Raw genomic sequence first — 19,998 nt, 5'->3', positions numbered from 1 at the left:
CCTTCCCCCAATTCCCCATCACTGTTCCCATCCCCCCAATTACCCAATAAAAATCTTTAAAAAAAAAAAAAAAAGAAAGAAAGAAAGTGGCAAGAACAATGGGATAAGTGTGTCACAGTGAGAGGAAGTATTTTGAGAGTATATTGCCAGATAATCTCTGGCAATGTGTCTTTTACTGTAATAAATTTTTTTATTTAAACATTCACCATAGTTTTTTACCACAGCTCATATTTTGGTATTTAATTCCTTTCAAAAATGTTTTATGGTTTTCTGAGTCCAGTCAATATTTTTTTTGTTCAATTAATTAATTTTTGTTGTTTTGATGTTATTGTAATGGTAATTTTCTTAATTTCATTTTTGGATTATTCATTGTTAGTGTATAGAAAAAACACTAATTTTTGTATATTGATCTTATATCTTGCAGCTTTGCCAAACTCATTTATTAGCCCAAATAGGTTTTTTTGTGAATTCATAAGACTTTCTGTATACAAGATTATGTCATCTGCAAACATAGATAGTTTTACTTGCCACTTTCCAATCTAGATGCCCTTTATTTCTTGCATAATTACTCTCACTAGAATCTCTGGTATACTGTTGAATAGAAATGGTGAGAGCAGATATCCTAGTCATGTTCCTCATCCTAGGGAAATTTTTCAGTCTTTAGCATTTAGTGTGATGTGAATTAGCCGAGGGATTTTCACAGATACCCTATATCAGATTGAGGAAATTCTCTTCTAGTTTTTTGAGTATTTTTGTCATGAGAGGTGTTGGATTTTGTCAGATGTTTTTTCTGTATCTATTGAAATCACCATTTGGATTTTGTCTTTTATTCTATTAATGTGATGTATTACAGTGATTAGTTTTTATATGTTGAAACCTTACCGTCTTGCAATCAATCTCACTTGGTCATGGTCCATAATCCTTTTTATATCTTTTTAGATTTGGTTTGTTGATTTATTTGGGGGGATTTTTCTACCTATATTCATAAGGGATATTTGTTGTTTTCTTTTCTTGAGATGTCTTTGTCTAGTTTTGGTGTCTGGGTAATACTGGCCTCATAGAATGAGTTGAGGAGTGTTTCCTGTTTTATTTTTTTGCAAGTGTTTGTGAAGTATTAGTGTTAATTCTTTAAACATTTATTAGAATTTAACATTGAAGCTATCTGGGCTTTGGCTTTTCTTTGTGGAAATTTTTTTGGTTTGTCTACTCAATTTCTTTACTTGTCGTAGTCTATTCAGATTTGTATTTCTTCTTGAGTCAATTTTGGTAGTTTGTATCTTTCGAGGAAATTGTCCATTTTATCTCCCTTATCTTGTTTATTGGCACATGGGTGTTCATTGTATTCACTCATAATCCATTTTACGTAAAGTCAATAGTAATATTCCCTCTTTCCTCATTTTACTATTGGGTTGTCGGAAAAGTCATGACGCATTTTTGCAGCGAAAAACAGAAAAATACGTCATGACTTTTCCCACGACTCAATAATCTGAGTGTTCTCTTTTTTCTTGATCAGTGTAGCTAGAGGCTTGTAAATTTTGTTGCTCTCGTTAAGAAACAATTGTTGGTTTTGTTGAATTTCTCTATTGTTTTTCTGTTTGATTATTTCCTTCTCCTTGCTTTGGGTTTAGTTTGCTCTTCTTTTCTAGTACCTTACGGTCGAAGGTTAGGTTATTAATTTCAGAACTTCCTCTTTTTTTAATATAGGCATTTTCAGGTATAAAACCGATGTAATCACTGCTTTGCGTCATTCCATAAATTGGTATGCTGTATTTTGTTTTCATTCATCTCAAAGTATTTTCTTTTTTCCCTGGTGATTTGCTCTTTGACCCATTGGCTATTTAGTAGTATGTTGTTTAATTTCACCTATTTATGAATTTTCCCAGTTACTGATTTCTAATTTTATTCCACTGTGTAGGATATATTTTGTATGATGATGATCCCATTAATTTTGTTGAGACTTGTTTTATAGCCTTATTTAACGTATATTGTTCCTTCAATATTAAAAAGTGATATTTCTACTTAGATGCTTATTGAGAATTGTTCATTTCATATTCACTGTCCTTTTTTTTAAGATTTTTTTAATTGGGGAGTTGGGATGGGAACAGTGCTGGGGAATTGGGAGAAGAGGAACAGACAAGTTGCTTGTCGTCTTTGTTCTTCAATCTAGTTGTGGAAGACGTTGCTTCACTGGCCCAAGTTGGCACCATCATTGTGCTCTTCCTGGGCGAGGCAGATCAGTTGCCGGCTTCTGGATGGCCGCTCACTGCGGCTGCTGGCTACATACGGTAGCCCATGGCAACCCACTGCCACAGGGGCTGCATCCTACGCCATCGCCGGCGACTCACGGCAGCCCAGCTCCAGGTTGAGCTGTTGTTCAGCATCTTAGCTGTAGAGGGCAGCGTCACTGGCCCTCACACGCGGGATCCGAACCAGGGCCCTCTGGCGTCCCAAGCCAGCCCTTAACCATCGCACCACTTGGCCGGCCCCTTCACTGTCCTTTTTAAAAGAATTGTAAACTTTCCCTTAATTCTTTATTTTCCTTCAGGGGCCACCTATCCTCTACTTCCCCCTTGTATTGGTTATCTATTGCTTTCAGGACAAATTTCCCCAAAACTTAACAGCTTAAAACAATGAACATCAAACATTTATTACCTCGCAATTTTTGTGTTAGGAATTTGAATGTGGCCACCTGGGTGCCTTTGGCTCAAAGTGTCTCGTTAAGCTGTAGTGAAGCCGACAGCCTGGATTGCAGTCTCAACTGAAGGCTCAACTGCGGGAGGATCCACTTCCAAGCTCTATCACATGGCTGTTGACAGGAGTCAGTTCCTTGTCATGGCTTCTCCATAGGGCAGCTTACAACATGCTCCAGAACCCATGAGTGAAAGAGTGCACCTAAGACATAAGTCATGTCTTTTTATAACCAAATCTTAGCAATGACATACTGTCACTTTTGAAATATTCTGTTTGTTAGGGTGAAATCACTAGATCTGGCTCATAACCAAGGCAGGGGAAGTCAGTAAGGGAAAGGGAATCACATAGGGGCAATGAAAACCAGGAGGTAGAGATCATTATGGGCCACATAAAGGCTGCCTAGCTTATTATAGCAAACCTCTTGAATTAACTTTCTTTATTTGCTATTTTGCTACTTCACCTCCTGTTCACTCTTCACTTTTTTTTTTTCTCTGTACCATTCCATTCCAATAAAATTCCTTTTACAGTGCAAGTGTTTGAGCAGGCCCTTATGCTGAATTCAGTTGATACTTTTTATTCCATATCTTCTCAATTTCTGTTTTTTTCTTTGAAATCCTCCATTCTTTTCTATAATACTTTACAGATTTTCTTTCTACCCCTAGTAGTCTCCTTTAGCAGATCTTTCTTTTTGTCTGAGCTCCTAAGTTTTTGTACTGCAGAGCTTTGCTCTATTCCCGCCTCTAGTCTCATTTTATATACTCTCCCCAGATGATCTTATCCGTTCCTTATCTATTCCCGTGACTTGACACCCCATATGCTAGTGACTCATATTTTCATCCTGAATCTTCTTAGTTCCAAGGCCAGTTTACTCAACTACATAATGAAGATATTTACTTCAAAAATAAACTGAATCTATATTAAGGTAGATACTAAACCACTGTAATAAAAAGACTCCAAAGTATAATTATTTAAATAAGAAATAAATTTATTTCTCTCTGTCATAACAGTGTGACTGAGCTAGACTCTTGGGACAGCTGTGTTCCATGAGATTATTCAGGGATCCAGGTTCTTTCGGTTTCATTGTTCCACTCAGAACTTTTTGCTTTTTTGTGTTGTAGAATGTACTCAAGCTGTAGGAAAGAGAAAGAAAGAAAGTCCAGGGCAAGCAATTTCCTTTTAAGAAGTCACATGCATTACTTATGTTTTTCCATTGGGAACAACACAGTCATATGACCAAACCTGTTTGTAGAAGAGATTAGAAAATATCAACTCTTCCTAAGTGGCCATAAACTTTGGGAAATGGATGTGGGGGGCAAATTTGTGTGGGACACATCAAAGATTTGGTTCCTGTCCTTTGGGAAGAGTTTATGTCCCCTTGCTGATGAAATCAGGCGTGGTATGTTATACTTTGGGGCAGAAGCTTTAAGAGCAGTGCATGTTCTCCATGTTCTCTATTTCCTTTGCTATGATGACTGATACTTTTTTAGATAACGCTGCTCATTTTTTTGGGGGGGGGTGTGAGATGCTATGTAGAGGAGCCATTGCCAAACTGCTGTCATCAACATACAGCGTAGCCCAGGAATAAACTTTTGTTGCTGTAAACCTATGAGCAAACTATTTCTTACAGGGTCAGATAGTAAATATTTTAGGCTTGTGATCTTTATAGTCTCTTTCACAACTACAGACTTTCTAAATGAATGGCTGTGTTCCAATAAAACTTTATAAAAACAGCCTGTGAGCCATAGTTTGCCAACTACTGTTGTAAACCATTGAAATTTGGGCGTCCTTTATTACTGCAGCTTAACTTAGACTACCCTGACTGATATCCTTAGTTAAACAGCACCAACACCCTCACCTACTTACCCAAACTAAAAATCTAAAGATCATCTTTGACTCCTCTCATTTCCCAAACTAAATCCTGACCTGTCTTTCTCTCTGAGCTTTTCCTTTAATAGATGGATATTAAGATTCAAAGAGAAATACTTGTTCTTGGTCATATATCCAAGTTAGTAAAGATAATCAGAACTTGGATAGATCTACTGTTTCCTTTATAGTATTTTTTAGTAACCTATAGAGTTTATTGTTCCTTGCCTTGGTAAATAGTACCACTATTCGGTCACTAAAACAGAATCCTACTGGTCATTCTGGAATTTTCTTTTGTCCTTACATCTAGTATATTACCAAGCCCTGATTGATTTAGCCTCCTTAATCTCTCTTAACTCAGTCTACTCAGTCCTGCTGCCTCTACCTTAAGTGTGGTCATTGTCTGTCACTTGGATTATTGTGGGAATCTCTAGATTGGTTTCTTTGCCTCTCGTCTAGTTACCATAATTACAATGATAAAGTGAAAATGAGAGCGATCTTTCTTCTCTGCTTTAATCCCTTAAAGTTTGAGCCCTTGTCTTCTGAATGGAAAATAAATTTCTTAACATGACAACAAAGTAGTTGATGTGATGGTCCCTGATTTTTTTCTCTGGGTTCTTCTTATTCTGTCTACCTCATCCATATGTACTAAATTCTACCATCCAGGACTGGTTTTGGTTTCCAGAATGGTCATGCTCTTTCTGGCTCCCTGGTTCTTTGTATATGACTAAAGTAGTCCTTGTCCTTGAGTCTTCCACCACTTATTTTAATACATTACCTTGTTTTATTTTCTTCATAGTATTTATCACTCTCTAAAATCACCATCTTTACTTTTTAACTTTGTCTGTACAAGAATCAAAGCTCTGTGGGGTCAAAGATTTTTGTCAATCTCTTACATTTTTAGCACCTGAACCAGTGCCTAATACATAGCTGTTGCTCAATAAATATTTGTTGAATCAATGAATGAACACTTTTCTCGCAGAAGGTGTGTGTGTGTGGCTCACACCCCCTCAACCTTTGTCACTGATATTCAGTGTTTCCATAATATTTTGTAGTTGTCCTCCACCATTCATTTCTTTCTGGGCATATAGTACCTTGTGAGGGTGTGTAAAACAGACAGCAGTCCTATAGGATTAAGGCTCCACTCTTATGACCTCATTTAAGCTTAGTTATCTCCCTAAAGACCCCATCTCGAAATACATTGTGAGTTAGGGTTTCAACATATGGATTTTGAAGAGACACAGTTCAGTCCCATGAAATATTTTGTGTAGAAAGTGATTGTACTGATTAATAAAAAGGGAAGAGGAGTTGAAAACTACTACTCTCATAAATTATGTAGTTCCTTCAACATAAGAATTTATTGAAATTGCATTCACATGCAATTTTTTTAGAGCCTATTCATTTTGTAAAATGGAGACTCATCCTTATAAACTATCTTTTCTGGGAAGCTAGATGTCTCAATTTCTTAGTAATTTAGATTCATAGAATATTAAGTGATGCAAACGCTTCAGGTATTATGGGCATGAGGATTTGTTGGGGTCATTAAAGCTTTGATTTATATTATTGTATGCGTCTAATTTATTGTGGAATCTGATTGTAGTGATTTCTAGACTAAGGATAAAAAGACACTGAATTAAGAATCAAGAGATCTAGCTCTTCTATTAAGTTTTTGACTCTGGGTGAATAAGTTTCACATTTCTGTGACTTGGCACATCCTTCCAGTTAGAACATTAAAGAACATTGAGAAACAAGAATGCCCTAAATCTCAATTTTGTGACTCATCAGATAGTATTGATAGTTGTGAAAACACTTGGAAAAATAAAATTAATGGAAATGAAAATTGCCAATTTCACCAGTAATTTGCTTGAATTTCTCAAGTAAATAAAATATTTTATTTTGTGTGTAAAAACTTCCTTGGAAAGAAAAATGACCCTATTTACTCATGTTATTGTCTAGTTTGGGGTAAGTGGTTAGCTCCAAAATAAAAATGTTAGAAAGAGAAGCTATGCTGTAATTTTTCTGTTAGTATCCCAATTGACAGGTTAACTTGGATTCTAACAGAATGTGAAATTCTATCCCATCATGGTTGTGGTAATAATATTTACTTCCATACTATTCTTTGAAATCCATTAACACTTAATAAAATGTCCATTTGAAAACTTGAGTAACAATTTGTTTAAAAATAGTAATACTGTATAAAAATATAACTTCCATTATATTATAGTCAAGCTTCTCAAAATTGCCCACATGTGCTGTATTTGCTTTTTCACTTCCGACCGAATCTCCCCAGTCTAGTTTCTGCCCCCACTGAGCTACCAAAAATGAGCCTTGCCATGTTGTCATGTCCAGTGGGCATTCTTCAGTTCTTGTTTCCTAAACTTTCTATCATTCTTCTGCAGTTTAATCTTTTTAAATCTCTCTCAGCTTTCCTTGGTTTCTTCCTACCTCAGGTTATTCTTTCTTATTTTCTTTCGCTGGCCTTTCCCTCTGACCCCTGAACGATTTCATACTTAGCACGCAGAGCAGAATTATCTAATAGAAAAGCTAGAAGATGCCTTAACACATAATTCATTGAAACACAGGATCGAACCATAAATTTGGTTAGCTAAGGATCCACAGCTGCTAAAGTCAGCAGATTTTCATCCACCTACTTAGTAAACACTTTTTGTTTTAAACCTTTCTTTGGGGAACAGTGTGTTTTTCCAGGACCCATCAGCTCCAAGTCAAGTAGTTGTTTCAATCTAGTTGTAGGGTGTGGGGATCGAACCGGCAACCTTGGTGTTATGAGCACTGCGCTCTAACCAACTGAGTTAACTGGCTGCCCCAGTAAATACTTTTTGATGGCCTACTGTGTAAGGGACTTAGGTACTGTCGTGGATATATGAGACACTGGTATTCATGAGTTTGGAGTTCAGTAAAGGAAGAAAACTAAAGTAGGTACACAAATAAATATAATGCCAGGCAGAATATAAATGCTTTAAGTGCAGTGTAGTATCAGGATAAAGTAGTTTTGTGGGTATGCAAATAAAATTTTCTCGTCTTTTCAGTGTTTGTGGTAAAGATTATGACTGATAAAAAATAGATAAGCATTGATTTCTTCTAAAGAATAATGCTTAGGAAAACAATGTGAAAGATATAAGTAGACCACAGTGGTAAGGTACAAAGTGTTCAACATGAAATCATACTTAGAGCTAAGTGGTCACTCACTGATTTTTATGGAAGGCGTTTAGAACAGCTGATATAGGTTATATGGTTTGACCCTTATGGCCTTCACTCTTTGGTGTCACATTGTGAATATGTTACATGGCAAAAGGGGCTTTATGGATATAATGAAATTTATTAATCAATTGACCTTAAGATAGGGTGATTATCCTGAATTATCCGAATGGGCCCAGGGTAAATTAATGAGCCCTTAAAAGCAGAAGAGGTAGGCAAAAGGAGAAATCAGAGATACCAGAAGTGTTAGAAAGACTGAAAACCTGGCTAGCTTGAAAGTGGAGAGACACGTAGAAAGCATGAAAAGGAAATGAATTCTGCCAGCAATCTGAATAAGCTTGGAAGTTGGTTTTTGCCCAGAGCCCCCAGAGAGGAATGCAGTCCTGCTAACAACACCTAAATATCAGGCTTTGTGAGACTGTAAGCAGAGAACCCAGCCACACCCCGTGCAGGACTTCTGTCTTACAGAAATTGAGAAAATAAATGGGCATTATTTTAAGATGCTAAATTTGTGGTATTTATTACACAGCAATAGAAAACTAACAGAGATTGATTCTATTAATGAGAGATTTGTAATTTGATGAGAAAACTCACCAATGATTGGCAGTTTCCAAAAATTCCTTGGAAAAGTATTTTTGCCATTTCATTTTCATCAAAATATGCTCTTTTCCTATAAAAACCATAGAGTCATGAAAGTCTCAGATTAGTGCATTTAATTATTTAAACCTAACCTAACACATTAAACAAATTTACTTATTGGTACTAAATGAGATAGGTAAGCTGGAAAGAGTTAGAATTTTGGTGTTACAAAATTTGTGCTCCTTTCTTGGCTCCTTAGCACTGTTGATCTCAGGAAACTATGTCTTGTTTAAACTCAAGTTGATTGATTCATCTGTAAAACTGAGAAAATGCAATCTTATCAAACAGAGAAACTAACATTTATCTTGTAGCATTGTGAGAATAATGAAGTAACGTAAGAAATGCGCTCGAAATAGCATCTAATGTTGGCTACAAGAGTAAAAGTATTATTGAGGCTAATGTAATATTGAAGATACTCTTGAAGCTTACATTATTACCTCATTTTTAAGGTATGTAAAAGATACTATTACAATAATTTAGTTAATAGAAGCTATCACACCACAGGCCTTTATTATCTCCTTCTAATTGATCTCACAGCTTTTAGTCTTTTTTTTTTTTAGCTGAGCCATCCTACCACCTGTTGGCAGCTGTGATAGCTCAGCTAGGGCCGGGAATTGAACCGGTGACCCTGTTGCTCAGCGGTCACACTTGTGAGCGAGCTCTTAACCAACTGAGCCACTCAGCTAGCCCTGCTTTTAGTCTTATATTCTTCTACCTTCTCACTGCTACACGAGTGACCTTTTAAACACAAAGTTTTTAAAGTAACTATTGTGTCACTTTCAGAATTATTTAGTGGTTCCCTTTCACTTAAAATTCTAAACTCTGTCATAGCATTCAGTGCTCTTAATGGTTTAGCCACATCTAATGGCATTCTTTCCTGTGTACCCTACTAGTTATATTCTATGGCATTCACAGAACATACTGCCTTTTTCATTCCTCAAGAGTTTTTGCATGTACTGTATCTTCTGCCTGGAATGCCTTCCCACCAACTTGTTTTCCTGGCAAACTTATTTATCCTTTAGATCTCAGCTCAAGTATTACTTGCTCCTTGAGACCTTCTCCCAGGAAGATGTTCCTTCATGGATTTATGTGTAAGTCCATCAAAGAAACTGTCATACAGTTTTTATATTGAATGTTCGGTATGTACCAGGCACTGTCTTTATTACTTTCCTTATATAGCTCATCTTTGAAATAGCTATTTTCCACATTTTATGCATAAGGAAATTTCTTTCTTTTTTAAAAAAAGATTTTATTGAGGAACTGGGGGAGGGGAACAGTGCTGGGGAATCAGGGAAGGGGAACAGACAAGTTGCTGTCCTTTTTGTTCTTCAGTCTAGTTGTGGAGGACATTGCTTCACTGGCACATGTTGGTATGATCATTGCGCTCTTCCCGGGTGAGGCCGATCCGTCGCTGGCCTCTAGACGGCCGCTCCTGGTGGCTCTTGGCAGCTCACATCGGATGCTAGCCACACATGGTAGCTTATAGCAGCCCACTGCAGCAGGGGCTGGAGCCTACGCCATCGCCGGTGACTCACGGCAGCCCAGCTCCAGGTCGAGCTGTTTGTTCACCATCTTAGCTGTAGAGGGCGCAACATCACTGGCCCTCATGTGGGATCCGAACCGGGGCCCTGCTGCTCAGAGCTGGTGTCCCAAGCCAGCTCTTAACCAATGCACCACTCAGTTGGCCCGGAAATTTCTTTTGAGAAGCTAAATAACCTGTCCAGGCTTCCATTGCTGGAAGTGGCAGAGCCAGCATTGAAGCCCAAGACTTTGTGAATCCAATGCTTCAAAATATCACTAATTTTGCCCCTCATATTTGCCTTTCTTATAGATTGTAAGCATTTTGAATGCTTTTTTCATCTTTTATGAATTGATACTGGATGAATTAATCATTTAGACAATTTCATTTTTCTTTCACTTGGCTGCTAATAAGCTTAATTTTATATTGACTTCTTAGTTGTACTCATTAGTTACATTAGCTGGTTTTCTGATAGAATTTTTACCTTCCCTGTTACATGGCTCTTGATCTTTTGTCTTTCTTTGCGGCACCATTGTGTGTATGTATTACAGAGAGCTGTTCTTTTCCTTTTGAAGTCATTGGAGTATAATTAATATAAAATTCTGTTAAAATCCAGAGCAAATATCTGGTGTCTGTTAGACCTTGTCCTTGTTCTTTGGCTCACAGCAGACGTTACCGGTATAAGCTTTCACTGCTAAGCCTAGACTTAGCAGACTGTACTGCTACCACGATCAGTTAGAATTGGCATCTGCTTGTCATCTCTTGTTAGTGTCTCCCTAAAACAGTTGAATTAAGACCTTTAGAAGGAGCAGAAATTTGATAGGAAATGTCACAGTAATATAAAATACCTGGAGAGAATAGTAAAGAGTGGAGGCCTAGGGGCCGTTTGAAAAGGAAATTATTGTGATAATCCAACTGAGCAATGAAAAGACCTGAATTTTGGTTTTGGTAATAGGATGGAAAGTAGAAGGTAGATGTGAGTGTTATTTGAAAGGTAGAATCAATAAGTCTTGGTAACTGATAAGAGAGGGAAAGAGAAGTGTCTCGCAACTCAACCAAGGGCATTCATTGTTGTGCTATATCCTGCACTTGTCAACATATATTCTCCAATATCATTCAGAATGTAAAGGAACCTAAAAATCTAGCTGGAGACGCTCTACTTCTAAGGTGGAATTACCCTCCTAAAAGTAAAGAGACGCAGTGAGTGGAAATTTCAACTAGCAGTTCTACTAAGATCTGCTAACCTGTCTCCTAATCAGATAGGCCTTGGCCTTATTGAGCCTCACAGTCCTTTTATTTGGTGAGTCACAAAGAAATTTCTCTGCCAATGAAATCACATATTGCCATGAAACTCCAATTTGTTGTGGTTGTTAATGATTTTAGATACCACATGAGCAATTTCGGACACCTTAGCCTTAGATAATGAATATACCACCATGTTAATAAACAGATATCTGCCTTTAACAAATTGAGTAGCAGAGCCTCTACCTTTTTACTGCCCTGACTCCTACCCAAAGACATCCATATATAGACTTTGAAAAGTAATGGGAAAGCCAATTTTTAATAAACTATCCTTTAAAGGAAATCATGTTTCATTTCTTTTAGCATCAGAATAATTTCTGAGACAGATGGTTACTTATTATCGCTGTTTTTCTTTGATTGTGTGATTTCTTCACCACATGCCACAATTATTTAGATACAGTTTTTCAGAGAAAAAGTTACTATCACGTTGAATGTAATCATTGATTTTAAAATGCTCTTGATTTCAAGAAACGTTAAAATATAAAAACAAATATGCTTCTTAGAATAAGCAGAGTATTTCTGGGACTCGATACTTGAGGGATAATGACATGCAGTAAAAAAATAACCTAATGTGCTCTTCTGGGGTTTTTCTGTTCCCCTCAATAGAAAATGACATCATTTGTCCCTCAAAAGTAAAGATGAAGGTAATCTCTGTCCCTTGCTCTCTAGTAACACGTTTAGAAATCTTTTGAAAGTGAATAAGTTTGGCAATAGATGGCCTTCACCTAAATGGCCATTTCAAAAAAACCCATTGCTTTTACTCCTTAGGAAGTCATAAGAGCCATCATTTGTCGTTTGTCATATTTTGATCATATTTTGACAAAGTTTAGATATTTTTTTACTGCTGTATTTATTTTTCAAAAGTAAATTTAAGGTTATCTTTTATTTGCCTTGTTAATAAATTAATTTATATTTTTCTTTTTTGTTGAGATATAATTCGTGTAATATGAAATTCACCATATTAAAGTATATTCACTGATTTTTAGTAAATTCACTATGTTGTGCAACCATGACCTTTAATTCCAGAACATTCCATCACCCCATAAAGAAACTACGTACCCATGAGTACTCAATCACAACTCTCCTCTCCATTCCCCAGACTACATCTAATCTACTTTCTGTCTCCATCGATTTGCCTATTTGGGAAGTTTCTTATATATGGAATCATAAAGTATGTGGCCTTTTATGTTGGACTTCTTAGACTAATGATTTCAGGGGTTTTGTATCTGGCATGAGTATTTCATTCCTTTTTATTGCCAAATGCTATTCCCTTGTATGGATTTTATACCATATTTTATTTATCCATCATCAGTTGATGATCCTTTGAATTTTTGTCAGTTTTTGGCTATTAGGAATAATGCTGCTACAAACATTAGTGTACAAGTTTTTTTGTGACCATGTATTTTCATTTTTGTATATACCTAGGAATGTAATCACTGAGTCATATGATAATTTTATGTTCAGTTTTTTATAAGGAACTACCAGACTGTTTTCCATAGCCACTGTACCATTTTACATTCCCATCAGCAATTTATGAAGGTTTTTATTTTTCTAAAACTTAATAATGATAAGAATTAATATTTGAGAGCTTACTATATACAATGCTATTTTACATACATTATCATTTAATTCATAACACAACCCAGTTCATGGAGAATTAAGTAACTCCCAAGGTGACCTAGATAGTAGATACTGAAGCCAAGGATTGAACACAGGTTTGTCTAATGCCACAGAATGAATACTTAATGCTTTATATGTTAGAAAGTATTTTCACATAATTTTAACTTTATAAAATGTTCCTTAAAGAGAACCATTTTACTCTGTGGTCATATGTGAGCAACCATAATTTACCATCATAAATGAATTGCATTTGGTGCTGTAGAAAGAGCACTGGATTTGTAACAGGGAAAAACTTGAACTGTGCTAATTACTAGGTGTATGAGTTTAATTTAGTTATTTAACTTCTTTGACCTTCTGTTTTCTCATGAAAGTATATGTGAATACTCTTAGCGGAGTACCTGTCAAATAGTTGGAACCCAGCAAATGTTTAAATAGTAATAATTATCAGAGAAACAGCAGAGCAATTTTAAAGAGCTCTTTTGTTTTCTGTGGTTGGCATTCCTTTGGAAATTGACAGCAACTTGGGCCAAATTATTCATATTGTGGATATAGCAGTGTTGGATTGCATTTTCTTTAGTTTTCTACTGGACTCCTATGTGACTTCAGGTGGTCCAAGGAATGTTTTTTTTATAATAATTTACCTGAAGGCTTTTCTATGGAGATATAAGCAGTAATTCCTTAATTATGTCTGGGAAATCTCCTGTGCAAAAGTGTCTTTGAGTAGACTAGAGGTTTGGCTTCTTCCCTCCAGAGGTTATTTCCTGGTGTACACACTTGTACTGGTCATGACTTCTCAGTTACATACTCAGAAGCACTGCTTCTGGGCAACTGATGGGCTCAAATGGTTAGAGCACAGGCTCATAACAGCAGGGTTGCCGGTCCGATTCCCACATGGACCAGTGAGCTGCGCCCTCCACAACTAGATTGAAAACGACTTGACTTGGAACTGATGGGTCCTGGAGAAACACACAGTTCCCCAATAAAGTTAGAAAAAAAAAAGTACTGCTTCAGAGCCACAGTTATTTACCTAATAAACATACCTATAACTCTAATATCAGTGTGTTTTGAAAGAAGTTACATAAAAATACTAATTTCAAGTTATTTCTCATTCCTTTAGCTAAGCAGATAAGCCTGGAAGGTAAAAATAGAATCTGCTTAAGTTTTCCTAAGTATAAAAACTTTAGGAACCATTTGAAAAATATTATGTTGATGATGTGTACATGTCTTAATTCTTGTCTGAACTGAAAATGGGGGAAGGATAGAGTACCGTATTTCCCCATGTATAAAACGCAACCTTTTTTCTAAAAATTTGGGGTCTAAAAACTGGGTGCGTCTTACATAGTGGTTGTAGTTTTTTCTACTTGCATTTCCCACTTTTTTCGTGCTAGTTTTTGCACTCATACAACCACTGTGTAAGACGCACCCAGTTTTTAGACCCCATATTTTTCCAAAAAGGGTGTGTCTTACACATGGGGAAATACGGTGTATATTTAAGATTTATTGAGTACTTATTGTCATATTTTTAAAACTCCTTTTGACTATTGCCTGTAATGTGAAACACATATTTGTTGAAATTTAACAACTTGGAAAGTGCAGCAGGCACTTGGCCTCGTACCATATGCAAAAAAATTAACTTAAAGTGGATCAACAACCTAAATGTTTTAAAACCATATACCTGTTAGAATAAAACATAGGGATAAACCTTCATCATGTTGGATTTGGCAATAGATTCTTAGATATGACATCAAAAGCATGAGCAACAAGGGCTAGCCGAGTGGCTTGTTGGTTAAGAGTTGGCTTGGGAGCGCAAGCTCTGAGCAGCAGGGCTGCCGGTTCAGATCCCACGTGGTCCAGTAATGCTGCGCCCTCTACAGCTAAGATGGTGAACAACAGCTCGACCCAGAGCTGGGCTGCCATGAGTCACTGGCGACGACGTAGGCTGCAGTGGGGCTGCCCTAAGCTACTGTGAGTGGCCGGCAGCCAGCGTGAGCAGCCAGTAGCCAGCGTGAGCTGCTATGAGTGGCTGCCCAATGGTTGGCAACTGATCTGCCTCAGCCGGGAAGAGTGCAGTGATCACAATACCAACATGGGCCAGTGAAGCAACGTCCTCCACAGCTAGACTGAAGAACAAAAGGACAGCAACTTGCCTGTTCCCCATCCCCCATTCCCTAGTAAAATCTTAAAAAAAAAAAAACATGGCAACAAGATAAAAAAATAGATAAATTGAACTTTATCAAAATTTAAAACTTTTGTGCATCAAAGGACATTATGAAGCAAGGGAAATGACAACCTGCAGAATGGGAGAAAATATTTGCAAGTCATATGACTGATAAAAATGTAAAATCCAGACTGTATAAGGAACTCCTAAAACTCAACAACCCAATTTTAAAATGAGCAGAAGTTTTAAGTAGACATTTCTTCAACAAGATACAAAGATTAATTAGCACATAAAAAAATGCTCAATATCATTTGTCATTGGGGAAATACAAATCAAAATTATAGCAAGATATCACTTTATACTTAATAGGATGGTTTTTTTTTTTAAGAAAAACAGTAAGTGTTGGTGAGGTTGTAGAGTTATTGAAAGCCTCATACGTTTCTGATGGAAATGCAAAATGGTGCAGCTGCTGTGGAAAAGTTTGGCAGTTTCTCAAAAAGCTAAACATGGAATTACCATATGACCTAGTAGTTCCACTCAGGTATATATTCAAGAGGATTGAAAACAGATACTTGTATGCCAATGTTTATTGCAACATAATGCATAATAGCCAAAAGGTTGAAACTACCCAAGTGTCCATCAACAGATGGATGGATGGATACACAAAATGTGTCATATTCGTACAGTGGAGTATTTTTCATCCCTAAAAAATAGAGCACATGTAAGGAATGAAGTTCTCATATATGCTATAGCATGGATAAACCTTGAAAACATTATGCTAAGTGAAAGAAGCCAGATGCAAAAGAACAAATATTGGATGATCCCACTTATATGAACTGTCCATACAGGTAAATTCATAGAGATAGAAAAGCAGATTAGCAGTTACCAGGTGCTATGGGGTGGGAGAGAATGTGGAGTTATTATTGCTTAATGGTTAAAGAGTTTCTGTTTGGATGATAAAGTGTTGGAAATAAAAAGTTTTGGAAACAACAGTGTGAATGTAATTAATGCCACTGAATTGTGCACTTAATAGTTAAAATGGCAAATTTTATTTTTATTATATACATATTTCAGCAATAGAACTTTAGAAAATATGGCAGGGAATCTTTTCTAAATCTAGCAGTAATCTTAGCTTTAATATATTCGCTATAGTATTGGCTACAGAGCATGACAAGGGAAGTCATTTAGTATGACATAGGGTTAATTACCCAGAAAATGAAAGTCAGAAATTAAATCAATCACCAATGACTATTTAAATCTTAGACATGTTTATATATATATATATATATATATATATATATATATCTGCAACAAAAGTGTCATGAAACAATGTTTATGTACAGTTGGAACAGCACTGTTCTACTTCCTACCAGCTCTTAATTCTTTCTATTTCTACGGGTGTTCCAATTGGTTCTTATGATGTTTTCTAGAACCATTTTCAGGTTTTCATTTATATAAGGGAACTATATATAGCACTGCAGAGTATCTGATAGGCATCTTCTTTATCTCATCTCTCTTGCTAGCTACAAAACCTCCATTTTGCAGATTTAGATCCTGAAATTCAGAGAGATAATTGACTCAACAAGATCACACTGCTGATAGGGAGAGCCACGATTTGACTCTCAATCTAGTTGATGCTAAAGCCTTATTGCCCTTTATATCTAGATGACTGATAAAGAGCAGATTACTTGGAAAGAGGTACTTACCAATCACATTCTTTCCATTTTATGTATATGGTTAATCTTACCTATAAATATAACATAGCTAGGATAGAGATATTATTTTTCTTGCTAGACTAATGTCATATTTTCAGGGCACCTTTTTCTTGACTGAGACTTCAGAATAGGCTACTTTTGAGGCTAGTTTCACAAATTTTTTGACATGTGTAAATGTGCCTAATTTATAGGGTAACTGAGATTCCAGCTGCCTGTCCCATTAATCTTGAGCTCCTTTAGCAAGAGTTACAGTATCTTATTTATCCTGGCATCAAGCACAATGTCTGGCACACAGTAAATTCCTAATATGTTTCTGGAATGAATGTTAATTAATGCATGCCAATGCTCTGGTCAGTTGGTGGGTTTTGGTGTTCTTTTAATTTCCAAAGCCATGTTACTTGAGAAAACTTGCCATCAAAATATTTCCTATATATAGTTTTTAAGGAATTCAAGAAAAATCCTTCCTATATAATAATATATATTATTTATATAATATATATATTCCTATATAAAGATATCCCATCATAATAATAAATTATCTCAGTAGTTATACCAGAGAACGTTGATACGGTAAATGTTAATTGAGTGTCCACTATCAGCAAGGCCCTCTATGTGGTAGGGACTGTAAGAAATAGAAAGATGAATCAGACTTTCTTTTGCTTTCAAAAATCTTATGGTTTTACAGGGCACCCACCTCAAATGAAATAATTTATGTGGAAGTTTTATTGTGACTATTAAAACCATATATTAAACATAAAACTTGTTACAGCTTTTGTAAAAGAAGTGTACTGACTGTCTGAATCCGCCTTTTCTCGAGTAGCCTCTGCCAAGCGTAGCTCAGGCCTCCTCACCTTTGTCTTGACTCATTGCATAACAGGCTTTAGTTGGTCTCCTTGACCGTAGACTCTGTCCTTCTGTCTGCCTTGCACAGTGCAACAGAACTCTTTTCCATCAGTACTTCCAAATGCGTGTTGAGTCTTCATATTTATGAGCCATGACCTATTTTCATATCCTTGTCTGCCCACTCCCAACCCAAAGCACTGATGATCGAGGGCTGTAGGGTTCAGCACAAGCAGCTCTCCATTCACCTTCACATTGACAGAATATACCATCATCATCCAATCCCATTGCTTTGCATCTTTTGGTTTTTCTTCCTCACATGCTCTTTAATTTCTCGTCTGGTAAAACCTCATTCATCCTTCAGATCCTGGCATAAATGTCATCACTTGAATAAAACCTTCTTTAGCCTCCCTTCACCTATTGGCTGAATTAGGATTTCTCTCCTCTATATTTTAGTTCTCCTGAAAGAGTATTAATATACAAAACAGCTGGACATGTTTAAATAGTGCATCAGGGAGACTTGGTTAGATGTAATTTGAGTGTAAATAATGGAGCTGGATGATTTATAATTCTCAGTCTAGCCTTTGTCCACAGCTCTGTTGATGATAACTGACCTGACTGGTGTCTTAAATATATATTGATTTTACCACAAATGAGTAGAGATAGTAATTCTTAAATTTATCTCATTCCTTGGCTAAAGCACATACCGTCCTGAGGATACCAGTATACTCATCCAAGGCTTATGAGAATTGACTAAGTTAATATTGTAAAACACTTAGAGCGGTAATTGGCACATAATAAACATGCAATAAATATTAGCTGTTGTTCTTCTAATAAGAATTTACAATGTTCTTTAGGATGTGCTGTGTTAGCAATAGCAATTATTGGTGGTTAATGAAAAAGAATTTTTAAAACTTAGGTAAAAGCATTATTTTTATGTCTCCCAGTTATTCAGTTTTCTACTTGGTGTGTGTCTCATATTTTGTCATAAGCGAGGGATACACAGCCCTTGACTTCTCAGAGCTCAGCCATAAAATTCTTCTTAAGTCAATTTTGATAAGGTTTGAGTAAAGACTATGTGATCCAATGGGAAGATCTATGAACCAGGAGTCATAATCGAGTCTCAGCCTAGTGACTTTGAGCAAGATACTTCTAAGATGGCTAATATATACCTCCAGCTCATTAGGTATAAAGCAGATCTCTTGTTAACTCCCTTCTCTCAGGTATTCCCTTAATACCTTAGTTAAGAATTAAAAGCATGAAGAACAAAACGACAGCAATTTGTACCCCTTCCCCTGATTCCTCAGCGCTGTTCCCCTCCCCCAATTCCCCAATAAAATCTTTAAAAAAAAATTAAAAGCACTTTTATGCTTCAGTTTGTTTAAGCCAAGGAATCTAGATTTCACCTTTGGTTTTTTTCTTTCACCCTCCACATCTGTTCTATCAAAAGTCCTGATGATTGTGCCTTCAAAATACAGCTGTCTACTCCTTCCTGTTCCCACTACTACCACCATGGTCTGTGTCATCACCTCTTGCCTTCACATTGGTTTCTTAGCTTCCATGCTCTCCTGTCTGCAATCCATTTTTCCACACAGCAGCCATTTTTGAAACATAAATCATAGATCCCCCATTTAATCCCGTCCATTGGCTTCCTATCATATTTGACATAAAATCTTAATTCTGTGCCCTAGCCTATATAATATGGCCCTTGGTTACCTCTTTAACCTTCTCTTCTGCTACTTTTCCCCTTACTCTACTTCATTTACTCTGATCTTTTCTCTGTTTTTCTGATGCGTCAAACCTTAAGGCCTTTGTGCTAGCTTGTTTCTTTTGCTTGGAACATAACTACTCCAGATCTTCTTATGGCTGATTTCTATTTTATGTCTCAACTTCTTGTGTCAAATGTCGACTTTTTTAATGAGGCCTTTCTTGAGCACCCAATCCAGAGTAGCACTCAAAACTATCACATTACATTATTTTCAACATAGCATTTGCCTCTGCTTGAAATTTTCTTATTTTAACCTGTTGGAATATCTCTAGAGTGTAAACTCCATGATGGCAGGTTGTCTGTCTTCTTCACCATGGTATCCCAGCTCTTTGACTAGTTCCGCCATGGAGTAGGTACTGAGTAAATATTTGTGGAATCACTGGAAAAATGAATCTCTCTAAACTTCATGTTTCTCAATTGTAAAATAAAAATTTCTATCTAAATGATATCCAAGGACTCCCCCTGTCAAAGATAAACAAAGCCAGGCACTAGTTAAAAGCAATAAAGACAGATTTTATTGAGGTTGTTAGGTACTTTATATCATTTTTCATGTCCATTTCATAACCTTTAAGATAAGTATTACTATTGCTCCCCTTTAATTGCTGAAGAAATGGGCTCACAGAAGTCATGGGACCCGTGGCATTTCTCCTGATTACTCCCTATTTTA

At 36.5% G+C, this 19,998-nt stretch overlaps 1 protein-coding gene across 3 annotated transcripts in view; it reads left to right on the top strand.

Annotated features, from left to right (window-relative positions):
* Window positions 1-19,998, top strand: part of RSF1 (remodeling and spacing factor 1) — a 119,998-nt gene that overhangs the window by 41,945 nt on the left and 58,055 nt on the right. The window lies entirely within an intron of this gene.

Source organism: Hipposideros armiger, unplaced genomic scaffold (genome assembly GCF_001890085.2).
Source record: "Hipposideros armiger isolate ML-2016 unplaced genomic scaffold, ASM189008v1 scaffold_1030, whole genome shotgun sequence".
NCBI lineage: Eukaryota > Metazoa > Chordata > Mammalia > Chiroptera > Hipposideridae > Hipposideros > Hipposideros armiger.
Note: the sequence above shows the minus strand (reverse complement) of the source record. Positions and strands in the feature narration are given on the sequence as shown.